Consider the following 13,586-nt stretch of genomic DNA (forward strand, 5'->3'; position numbering starts at 1 on the left):
TGGGCCTTCAGCTTCTTCTTCTTACTGCCACCTAGTGGACTGGAGGTGTAGTGTAGTTTCTTATACCACTCCCATGTCATCAGCCTGATTTGAATAAATTACCCTGAACTTTGGGGCGTGGTGGAAACGCAAAGCACACAGATTACCAGGAATTCTTTTACCCAGGTAATGGGTACCAGCCTGAGTGTTGTTTGCAGGTGTCTGCAGATTTGGAATGAGCTAGATGGGTTTATTAAATTATCACAATCCCTTTCTGCCTTCAAAAAAATGTTAGAAAGAAACTTCTGTCTTCCTATGCATAATATAATCTCTGTCAGAATCATGTATTTTTTTTGGAACTGTTGCTGTCTGAGTATGTGTGTGTATGTGTACCTATGTGTGATTGTGTGGACGCTTGTGTAGGTTGCTTGTGTGGGGTGTGTGTCGATGACTCCCCGTGAGTGGGTGGTGATGAATATGTAGGTATGTCATTGGGGGTGGGGGGTGGGGGTTGAGAGGGAAGGGGGGTGAGGATATTGTTGGTTGCTTGGGTCCCCTATCTATAAACACTCTTGCTTTCTTGGGGTTCCCTTTCATGTACATCTGTTATAAACTGCTCATGTATATATATTTTTCTTTCTCTGTGCATGAATAAAAATATCTGAATCTGAAATAAGTCCTGGAAATAAAAGTTCCTGATAATTTGATGGAAAAGGGCCTAATGGAGTATTGTGGCTTAGTCAATTGAACATAGCAGTATTATAATGATTAAGACATGATGTCCAAGGGGCAATGGCCTCAGCTCCAAAGTGATGCCAATGTGGAAGTATTTAAATGTGCAATACCACTGATGGCCATTAGGTATTGGCTCCAAAAAGCCTGTTCTCCAAATGACCATATTTCCTCAAACATCATGTTCAGGATGTGAAGCTAAATGCTGCAAATGCTGTTATGAAAAGTATGACGTGATAATTCTGTGATTAAATCATATAAACATAGAACATCTGACAAATCTTTTCACGGGATGTTGAACATCAGGAGGGATACCGAGCTAAATTCTAAATTAAAACAACCATTATTGCATTACTACATTAGACAATAGCTAATGATAGCAGTCGACCACTCAGACAACTTAGCTGATCCAGTAGGAGAGCAGTAAATTAATTCTGACACATCTCATTCCCCTTGCTATCTTTTCACCTGAAACGCACTTTTCAGAATTCATTTATGCATCTGCTCTCCCATGAACTGGCAACACGTCAGTATTACCCCGCCCTTGTCTGCTGGTTGTCAGGATAGGCCCCACAACCTCACAAGTACCAAGTGGTTCATAAAAAGGATTGGATGGATGGATGGATGGATGGATGGATGGATGGATGGATGGATGGATGGACGGACAGACGGATGGACGGACGGATGGATGGATTTAGGCCTTTCCTAAATTCATGTGACACTATCAGTAATGTTCTTACTTCAAAATATGCTCCTATGTCTATCCAGACATTAGCTGTCTGTTGTCTTTTTATTTACTGACCAATATTGAAGCTGTGAAATTATAGCAATTTGTCAAATCCCTGCATTTATATGACTTGCATCCAGCCTTATCTGACCTTATCTTTTTGCTAGCAATATATTTGATCCTCCCACCACGAGTGAGATGTCAGAGGAAAATGTCCATGTGTGAATGTAGTCTATAGACTTATTCAGAACATATGTCTTAAATTACTGGAGTCACTCTGTTCTTATGTTATTTGGACTATTAATAAGATTTTAGGGAAATTGAAACCCTGGTGCTAAAAGTGCTGAAGTCACAAAAAAAGTTTTTAGGGTGGACTTACCTAAACAAATACAGCATGTTTATATGCTCAACTTGAATTGTCCAAAATGTGACTTCAGTGGTTTTAGCACCAGAGTCTTCAATTAAGACTTTGATGTCTGTTGTGTTATGGTTGGAAGTACAGCCTATTGCCTGCTGAATTAGACTTTATGAGCTTCCATCTATTGAATTAAATGTATACTAACAGTCAATACAAACTTTGAGGTAGAAATGTATGCATATTTCTACTTGTAGGGGGGTTGTAATTATTCATTGTGGATTTATTGATGACTTAGTGCTCGGGTAGTTGAGATAATGATGAGTTCTCATGTTGTCACGGTTCATTGCACATGGGTTGGTCTCTGCAAAAGTGGACCAAATACACATTGAGCAATACTCAGTGGGTATCTGCACAATTTGAGGATTGGTTTTGAAGGCCTATATAAAGGCCCAAAAAAGGCCACCATTGTAAGTCCAGTGAACGGCATTATGTCACATCTATCGTGTGAACAACACCTCCGGGCACTGGGTATGGTGGAGGCCGGTTTGAACTACAGTGATATAGCCAGGCGTATGGGCTGTTCCCAACCCACAATCAGAAACCTGATTGAGCGCCACAACACGACACCTAGTCCACAGCATGCGCCAATGGATCGCCGCCTGCATCGAAGCAAACGGAGGCCATACCCGGTATTGACTGTAGTGACTTTGTGTTTGGCAGGTGCCATTTTCTTTTGTTAAGTTTTTTGTTTTGAAATTATTCTTGAAACTTTAGATTTTTGTTTCTGTATGCCAATGTCCTAAACAAATGATTCATAAGAAAAAATTCCAGTTTAGGGTTTCAAAATAAAAAATTATGTCGAAAAATATGGTCTCAAAGTTTTCATTGACTGTGAGTGTATGTTATATAATTTTTTTTTCCTAGCAGACAGCTGGACTGTAAGTCAATAAGCCACTAAGTTAAAAAGTTACCCTGTCTGTTACATTTATTAATGCTTGTTAAAGCTTACCATTTTTCGGTCTAACAGATGTTATTTCATTTCAGTATTTTTGGTTGAATATTGGTACAGAAAAAGTGGGATTGATCCTCTGGGGACCACAAATGAATGCTTCAGCAAAATATATGTAATGTGAAGGTACAAAGTGATCTAGGGTAATGGGAACACCTCCAGTTAACATTAGAGGTTATTCCAAAATACAGTTCAAGCCACAGTAGTGGACAACCATTTGTTAATACACTGCCAGGGCTACACCCTTTAGCATTGCTAAAATATGGATGAAATCCAGCTTTAGATATGCATCCACATAGAGAGTAGCCTTTAAGTCTCCCTGATCCACCGTTACTGAGCTCTGACTGACCTGGCAGCAGGCGAACCCTCCAGTAAATGTGCAGGCACTGTTCCTCTTTACGGAAGCCACGCTGGCACTTGCAGACTAGCAGAGCAGGGTGTTTGGACAACAGAGCATCCTGTCTCTCCAGGCATTCAGTGGTGGCCTGCTCCCCCAGCGGGGACTCCTGTGCCTCGGCTGCACATAGATCCATGCCCCGGTACAAGGCCTCGCACTGGGGGTCTGCAGAGCACACCCGATGAGCTTCAACACAATCAGTGGGAGGAGGGGGGAAGGGGAAGGCAGGTGCCAAGTACGGCAACACACCTAAAGGACATACAGAAGACATGGAATACGATGTGTTAAAAAGAGACAGTAAAGTAGAAGCAAGAAGGAGGAGGAGAAAAGGTCACACTCATCACATATGAGCTCTTTATTAAACATGTGTCGAGGCAAATTTGTGCCAAAGCAGCTAACGACACCCAGAGAATCACACATAAATACACAGGTAAATGTCATTATGCCTCACACTTCAAAATCTCATGTCTACCGCTACTGAGGAGATAAGCATTGATTGCAAATCATGCAATTAGATATCAGAGAATGCACTGCTCTGGATAATAACAATGACCTTCTGATAGAGAAACATATCCACAAGTGCTCACTGAGGTAAAAGACCTTAATACCTCCTTTCTTAGGCTGTAATCCAAAAGTGGATCACAGACTTGATTAGAATGAGATGCAGACTGTTCTGTGGAAAAAAGTGTGCGGATGTCAATTTAACAGCTGCAAATGAAAGATTTCTGGATATAGACAATATAGAAAAGTAACTGACAGATAAATAGAACTAACATTCTAATACTAACACTTCTTTTAATCTAGTAGAGCACTGTTATTTTTACCTCCGCCAAGGAAGTTATGTTTTTGCTGGCACTGGTTTGTCTGTCAGTCTGTCTGTCTGTCTGTATGTACGTGTGCAAGATAACTCAAAAAGTTATGAATGGATTTGGCTGAAAATTTCAGGAAATGCTGATACTGGCACAAGGAACAACTGATTAAATGTTGGTGGTGATTGGGGGGGGCACTGATCTGCCTTGGCGGAGGTCTGCGCTCTCAGAGTTCTTTTCTAGTTAGTTATTATAGTTGTCACCTTGATGCTTATTGATAAATTTACCGTGTTCAGGCATCTTCAGGTTTGTAGAAGTAAAAATTTATTACTTTTTCAGACATTTTTCAGTGTTTTTGATTAAATTTTAGACCCTGCATTCACAAAAGTAACAGCACCACAGGCCTCATAGATACGGGATTTCCTTGAACCAGTCTTAACCATTACATTTCCCATTTTTCCATGACTGTTTTTACTACTGTTGTTCAAGCTGCTAAAGCTCATACCTGAACCCGTCAATCCATGAATGATTGTTGGAGGCTCCACTCATTCCCAAATCAATTATGATAAAATTAACACTAATCACACAATTGATTAGTGTTGATCATTAATGTTCTTTACAATGATTTCCAAAACAAATACACCAGTAGGATTTATTTTGTCTGTGGAATTTTTACGACCTTTGAGTGTCAGACTTCAGGATTAGTTATCAGTTTTAAAGATAATTAAGGCCTTACTTTATAACGATCACATTTAAGACTTTTTAAGGATCCAGGAACATTCTCATGTTATTGTGCTTTTTTGTTGTTCTTTTGATGTATAATGCATATATTATTGATTCCTCTTTAAATTTGTTTGGTGCCATTTCAGATTTGTGTGCTATTTCGAACTGTGTAGAGATTTTAACAGTGGTGGCTCATCAAAAGAGGGCGCTAGGGCATCGCCCCACTTGTCTCATATGAAGAAGACAATAGGAATCACCTAAAATGTTTGTTGTCTTTTTTCTTGTATGCACATCAATAAAAATATGAAACAACAGGAATCACCTAAGATAATTTAACAAAAACATTAATATTCAAATAAACAAGCTATACATGATACAGCCTGTGAGTACCATGTATAATCTGCTTTCACATGTAGTTTAAAAATGTTTTTGGGCATTTAGCGAGCTGCCAAGTCACGTTTCCTGTTTGAGGTGCAAAAATCTGCACCCAAGGCTCTCCGTTTACCATAATAGACTCTCATTATAAATAGTGCATGTGCAGTAGACCCCCTCCAATACAAGAGAAAGGAGAGCCTCGGGGAAAAACAATTTCACCCAAGCACCACCCACAGGAGTAAATATCACATCCAAAAAGAATCGAGACCTAGCCCATACATGGAATCAGCGAAATACTGCATAACCAATACTACTTGGCAAAGACTGAGTGGCTGGATAGCTCAGTGGGAAAGACAAATGACAATGATGTGGGAGGTGAGGGTTCAAATCCTAGCATGAGTAGCTTTACAGATGTCTTTTACCCTTACACTGATGTTCTGTTTTTTCAGTTCCATGCGATCTACCCGCACTACCTTCACTGCTGTTCAAAATCCGTTGTCCATATTATCAGTGGAAAAGACCCTTGTCAGGGACATGCCTGACTTTAACAATAGAGTCATACAAAAAGTTACATGTTTGAAGGACATTCATTCATTCATTCATTCTCTGAACCCGCTTTATCCTCACAAGGGTCACGGGGGTCTCTTGGAGCCTATCCCAGCTACTTACGGGCAAAGGCGGGGTACACCCTGGACATTTCCCCAGTTCATCGCAGGGCTGACATATAGAGACAAACAATCACTCTCACATTCACACTTATGGGCAATTTAGATTAACCAATCAACCTATCAGTGCATGTCTTTGGATTGTGGGAGGAAGCCAGAGTACCCAGAGAGAACCCACGCAGACATGGGGAGAACATGCAAACTCCACACAGAAAGGTCCTGCCCCACGTCAACTGGTGTTGGAATCGAACCCAGGACCTTCTTGCTGTAAGGCACAGTGCTATCCAGGGCACCACCGTGTCGCCCTGTTTGAAGGACAGACAGATGAAATTTACATATAAAAAAATGCATGACTGAAAACACATACTGTGTATTTTTATTTGAATTTAAATTTAATTAATATTTTAAAATAGTGGTGCATGTAGTTTGGTGTATCCTAGAGGACATGTGGTTATAGTGCAGCTGAAAACTGATTTGGATACTGCACCCCACCAAAAAATAATTTCACCAGGTGTCACTGGATTTCAATAGCATTTCCACTTTCAAACATGTATTGTTGCACATGTAAGAGCCTGATGTATAGAGGTGCACCCAATATACTGTACTGCTCCCTCACAGCAAATGTTACATAGGAACCACAAATATGAACTTCAGCATGAGTATCAATATGGATGACTGAAACTCTAAAACCCACAGAGGAGGGGATCCAAACTGAAACACTGTGTAAAATAAAAACAATCCTCCATCATGTGATAGCCTGAGGTCTGTCTGTGACTTTAAATCTCACCCAGTTAAGTGAGAGTCCCCCCAACCACATACGAAACACCACACAAGGTCACCACTGCTTGACCTAATTCTGACTAATGCCCCATAGAAGTATATTGACACAGATATTTTGAAATATGACCGAAGTGATCACTGCGCCATTGCAACTGTCAGCGATATCAAATTACTGAAAACATAACCTTGCATCTTGGTCAAAAGAGATCTTAAAAATTTTAATGAGCAAGCTTATATTCCTGATCTATTGCGTTTTAAGTGGTGCAGATTCTCTCTTTTTGACAATGTAGAGCAAACATGGCAGTATTTTCATGAGGGCCTTTTAAACTTAATCAATAAGCATGCACCTTTGTGTGAATTAATAATAATAATAATAATAATAATAATAATAATAATAATAATAATAATAATAATAATAACGATGATTAGATTTATATAGTGCTTTTCTATGAACGCATACTCAAAGCGCGTACAGTAAATCCATTATTCATTCGCTCTCACATTCTCCCTCTGGTGGTGGTAAACTACATCTGTATCCACAGCTGCCCTGGGGCAGACTGACGGAGGCGCGGCTGCCAATCTGTGCCTATGGCCCCTCCAACCACCACCAAACATTCATATGTATTCATACACCAGTGTGAGGAGCAGCACTGGAGGCAAGGAGGGTGAAGTGTCTTGCCCAAGGACACAACAGCACATGGACAGAGCGGGATTCGAACCACCAACCCTTCAGTTATTGGATGACCCACTAAAATTTAGGGTAAAAGGCTGAAATCACCCCTGGTTTTCCACTGAAATTAATAATAACAATGGATTGGATTTCTATAGCGCTTTTTAAGGGCACCCAAAGTGTTTTACATTTTGATCCATTGATCATTCACTCACACACTGACACTCTGGTGGTGGTAAACTACATCTGTAGCCACAGCTGCCCTGGGGCAGGCTGAAGGAAATTGGAAGCCTTCTCAAAGAAAGGGATACTGCCTGGGCCACAGCAAGGAAAAACAGGAGGGTCCGATCAAGTGAAAGTTAACATCAACATGAAAAAGTAAATCTGCACACATCATTTATCAAGTGGGCTCATTTTTTAGCGAAAGATCTCTATTTTATGGAACTGTTATCCTTTTAAAAATACCATTTGTAGAAAAAAGTTACAACCCATTTTATCGATTGTACTTTTTACACCATAGCCATGCCTCAGACATAAAAATAGGACTCGAATTTGACGCTAAAAATTATATGTGAAATCTGTGAACATTTATTCAATCTGTTGATTATATAGAGGACTGTTACATTTCAGTATTAGATTTTTTATTTTGTGAATATTATTGATATTTATGAGTTTGAACATTTGTGAGTTTGTGATGCCCTGTCCATGTGTTACCACAAAAATACCAATTTTTAATTTTTAAGTTCCTTAAAATTCGATATTTGAGTGAAACTTTCAGAAAGTAATGATCTTTTGATACATATTAGGTGATGCATACAATGGTAAAGAGTCATCCACATGTTACTATGGCAGCCTGTCCACGTGTTACCGTATTCTCATGTCAATAAACAGAGACTTTTCATTATTTTACTCCAAATTTATTTCAGCATAGTTGAACATAATATCTAAAAGGTTTTGTACTACTTGATATGAATTCCTGTCAAGTGATGGGTCCAGAGTTGACTTTTAAGTGCAGGTTGAACAACTGCATGTTTAAAACATAACGTACGCACTTGAAAACCCTTGGCCTGACTTATCAGGCTCACTACTGCCCCCAGTGGCCTGATTTATCAGTGCATGGCAAAGTTTTTGGACGGGTGAGACAACCAACTGATGACAAAAACCTGTGGCCAGTGTGGCTGAGGGTAAAAAGCTTGGAACCACACTAGTCAAAAGTGACAGATTTATCAAATTCACAAGATAGGGACCAATTGAATTGAAGACTGTTTTAAGCGGCTTGGTTGGGAGGACATTCGTAGGTGAAGAGGAGGGGTTTCATTTTGTGCAGCAGAGCAGTGATGTTCTAGAGTGTCACAGGGTTAAAAGAGGGCAAATTATAAGGTAAGGACATTACACCGACAGAGTTAGGAGAAGACAATGGTGAAACATTCAACTTGATGTCTGTACTGCACTGCTTCCTGTTCATACTGATGTAAAGCAAACTACAAACACCAGTGAACATGAACTCAGATATTCATTGGACAGTTAGTGATGTATGAATAAATCCTCGACAAGAATTTGAATCTGCCACATCAGACTGCATGTAGTAATGCAGTAATGCCTTATCTGCACAATATTCAAAGATAATAAATGATAATATATGTGTTTCAGGTTAAGTACAGACAAAATTTTCAAAACAGTTGAGCAATATGAAAAACACAACATTCAGCTGAGAGTTCACAGAATGATGACGGACTTTCAGCCACTTCCTGAGATCAACCAGGGGCTCGTTTCTACACTGGCTCGTTAAATCGTTCGGCCCAGTGCAACGCAAAATGCGTCCATTTCATGCATTTTGTACTATTCCATTTCTGGGCTCACTCTTTGTTCATTAACAACCAACACAACGCAAAATGCATTCGCACATTAGTTCCTTACCCCCAACGCAACACAAAATGCATTATCCTGTTTCTGGACTACTTGGTCAAATGTGTGCGTTCGCCCAGTTCTGTGCTACAGGGCTTGATTTTAAGTACAGTATTTTTAGGAATGAGGATGTATTCTTGTAGCTTCATTTCACTTCACTTCTGTCTTGTATTTCCTTTGAAATATTATTTACATTTGAAAAAGATTTTTAAACAGAAGTTTGACAATATCTTTGATGATATCAGATTTTTCCCATGGACATTTTGCACCGATAAATGTTTGTTTGTTTGTTTTTGTTTGTTTTTTTCGGTTTGGTACGGGAAGAAAGAAAACCCCTCAAAATGTCTTTAATTGCATTATTATGAATTTTTTAACATTTTCCCCCAATTTTTGAAGACATAGAATATAGAAAAGCAGGAATAATATAATTCTGCTGCTATAAATCAAATAGAAAATAAATAAATAAACTACAAAAGCACTCAGAGAGCTCAGACCTCTGCCAAGGAAGATCTGCCCCTCGCCCCATCACCACCAAAATTTAATCATTTGTTCCTTGTGCCAGTATCAGCATTTCCTGAAATTTTCATCCAAATCCGTCCATAACTTTTTGAGTTATCTTGCACATGGACAGACAGACAGACAAACCAATGCCAGCAAAAACATAACCTCCTTGGCAGAGGTAAATATTACTAAATGTATTTTAAACATTAGTATTGCACTTTTCCCTGAAAGGTAGTTTTGAACAAACAGCAGACATCTAATCACTGACAGAACGTCAGTTCACATTCTGCATAAAAATAACAAAAAAAAAAAAAAAAAAAATTCCACATGAAGTGTCATATTAACAAGAGGGCAAACTGGTATTAACCAAATTATTTATTTTAGGACAGAGAACAAACTGTTTAGGCCACTTTGTGTATTTGTGTGTGTGTGTGTGTGTGTGTGTGTGTGTGTGTGTGTGTGTGTGTGTGTGTGTGTGTGTGTATGCAGGGTGTGATTTGTTGAAAACACAGAGGGGGGATTTTTTTTTTTTTTTTTTTGTGGTGGTGGTGGTGGTGGGGGGCAAAATACGTGTGAGTGTGGTCCATAAGTAATGTAACTAATGCTGGCGTGAAACAAAAGTGAAACTTTACCTTCTTTCAATGTCCAGCTCCCGGGTTCTATTCCTCTATTATACAGCGTGTGTGTGTGTGTGTGTGAATGTGAGACAGAGAGAGAGAGAGAGAGAGAGAGAGTAAGTGTAAGTGTTTGACAGCTACTGGACATAGGCGGTTGTCTTTCACCTGAACCCGAATGATCCCAAACGGGCCTGTAATGAGGGTGGAGGGTCTTCTGTCTCTTCCTTCCAGGTTGACATAATATTTGTTGGCTTTTTTTTTACCTTGTATATCAGCTGCTATTTCGTATTTCGGGTCAATGTGTGCTCCTTCAATATGTCAGTGTGGAACTTGCATGGATTTAAAGTTCCACATCGGCCGACGTCTTTTGTTCCTTTTTCTCAACATACTGTGCATTTCTATACAGCTGTGTACCAAACGGAATAGGTGTGTACTGAAATGGTTCGATTTGGTATGTGTACCGTTACAGGCCTATTCTGAACCTCTAGCAAGGTGAGTTATGCTTAAAGTTGTCCTCCATTAATAAGATCTCTCAGGTCGAATAGAGGGTCTGCTGTGACAAGCTTTGTATGATGGTTCACTCACATGCTGAGTTTAGACTTTCAGAGCTTTAATGCAGTTATGTAAAGGCATTTTAATCCTAGCAGACAGCTCCACTGTGGTAAAATGATGATGTTATGCTATGTTTGATAAAGTTTACATTTTTACTCAGTCAGGAAGCGAGCTTTTAGCATTTGGTCACCCGTGACCCCTTGAAATTGGTCTGACCCCTCATACTCCTGCAGCTCCACCTTCTTCTGACCAAGTATGTCCACTTTCAACTCCAAAATCAGCCAACCCACAAACGACTGACTTCAAAACAGTTTAGAAACCAGTGGGTGACATTATGGTTCTTCCACTAATTATAAACAGTCTGATGTCCAATTTAATACTGAACCAGATAAGTTAAAAAAGACTCTTGTTAGACTTGTGTTAGAAGTATTTGGCTTTGAGTATGGCAGGCGTTCGCTGTAGTTTATGCAATGTCACAACATACTTCTGACATTTCTGGACGCATAGCCTTGAACCTGGGCCTAACCAACTGAAGCGCTCCCAGATCATACCACTGCCCCACAGGCCTGTACTGTAGGCCCTAGGCATGATGGGTAATCACTTCATACACCTCTCCTGTCACCCTGATGGCCATCTCTCTGGAACAGGGTCAGTCTGGACTCATCAGATCACATGACCTTTTTCCATTGAAACACAGTCCAATCTTTATGTTATCTATCAAACTAATGCTACTCACTGTGCCACTTATGGTTAAAGAACTTGTAGTTCAAACCTGATAATCAGTAATTAGCCATTGGAGGGATCTATGCAGGAGGAGATATTTTTTGCCAAGCGGTGTATATTTTTTCCATGCACCCAGCTCTATTAATGTTTATAGCAGTGGTGGCAGCTTACACTAAACGCTCCTCAGCCAAGTTTCAGCCAAGATTCAGGCATGAGCAAACTTCTGTAGTAAGCTTATTTTAATTTATTTTGTTGGACTCAAAGTTTGTCCAAGAAGAACTGTTGTTTCTCAAGTGCAGCTGCTTCGATTTGCAATAGCAAAAAAAGGAGAGGCTCCCCTGGTAAAATCCAATAGCTGAAGTGCAGAAAAGTTGTCTGAGGACAGCAGAAATGTCATATGGGGAGGAGAAATAGGGGAACGGAAACATAGATGGAAAAGGGGAGAGGTGGAAGAGTGAGAGGGATAGAGGCAGAGACAGAGAGCGAGCGTACCAATGTGAACCTTGATGGGTTGGACACGCGCACAGTGTGAGGTACAATCAGCATGCATCGCCAAAAATGATGTTCTTAGAATTGCACTAAGATGTGCACGTACACACACCCATATACACACACACACACACACACACACACACACACACGGTTGGCCTGAGAAGGACCCTTTTATGTGTGTGTCCTGCTGGGAGGCAGACTGGGAGGCACAGAACCCATCATTATTACCAGAACACAATACTGCACAAACACAGGGGAGGGGGGCAAAGCAATCTGTCTAAGACACACATAGTCTTCTACACACACACATCATGGTGTCAGAATAAAGTGGCTGAGAGAGCATAAACAGCTTAACATTCAGTGCCGGATCAGTAGACAGTATGTAAATTGAATACTGAGTGTGCTGATGAAAGACTAACCACATACATAAAACATTGTTGGTTGAGCAAACAGCCTTTGTGGAGCGCCACATCCGAACATTTTGTCTACACATCAGACTAAACTGCTCAACCCTAGTGGCTACTGGCCACCAACTTTCCAGTGCCAACAGTCACTGACTCTCAGACACTTTTTTCATACTCTTTCCATATCCACCGGGTGGGAAACGTTACATTTGAAACCCTTTAAACCCGGTAGGCTCTTATGTTACAGGGATGTGTCATAACTCAGTCACACCTTTCCACAGCAGCACAGACTATGAGGTATTTTTAGATGTATCCACAAATCTTCATAAGAAGATTTGTCCATTCATCTCTCTGTTCGTTGGCCCCCATTATGCATGAAAATGTATTTTGTCTGCTATCCAAGTCAGATTGTTTGGAGACTTCATAGGTTATTTGAATTATACGAACTTTCTATCTATAATCTAACAGATTAAAGTTATACTAAAAGTAAAACAGGACTGTGAGATTTTAACAGAATCATAGCTTCACCTTCCTAAATAAATGTTTTGACAAAAACAACTTTTTTTTTGCCTAATCATCAAATATGTAATTTCTAGTTTATGGTTTTCTATATTTCATCAAAAATCTGAAAAAAGTACTTTGGTTATGGTTTATGGTTAGGAAGACAACAATATGACTCATTTGTAATGAAGCACATCAGTGTGGAGATAATGCAAATAAAAATCAACAAATACGTGAAAAAAAATCTCTCTAATCACAAGTATTCAGTCCATGTGTCCTTCAGTCAGATGCTGTTAAATATATCACTGTATTTGGAAACACCGGACTCACAGTAGAAGGTGATTATTCACTGTAAGATTCCTTCCTCTATCAATGAATTTATTATTAGAAATAAATTATTACACCACTACAGTGACACAAATAATACAGGCTGCAGTCAGGAAAATGTGGCTGGTTTAAGAACACTGTACACTGCAACACTGCAAGATAAAGTGGGGAAATATTCTAAATATAATTCATACAGAAATGGATAAGGACTTTTAGGCAGGCTTTGATTATGTTATAAACCCAGTGCAAAACTCAAAGTAACCCTTTCAGATCCTCATATGATTCACTATCAGTTTTTCTCTTGTATAGATAAACTACTTCTGTTGTACCATCCACACCT

At 39.7% G+C, this 13,586-nt stretch overlaps 1 pseudogene; it reads right to left on the reverse strand.

Moving 5' to 3' along the window:
• The window catches only part of LOC115427537 (GDNF family receptor alpha-4-like), a 109,899-nt pseudogene that overhangs the window by 51,380 nt on the left and 44,933 nt on the right, over positions 1–13,586 (reverse strand).

The sequence above is a fragment of the Sphaeramia orbicularis genome, chromosome 10 (assembly GCF_902148855.1).
Source record: "Sphaeramia orbicularis chromosome 10, fSphaOr1.1, whole genome shotgun sequence".
NCBI lineage: Eukaryota > Metazoa > Chordata > Actinopteri > Kurtiformes > Apogonidae > Sphaeramia > Sphaeramia orbicularis.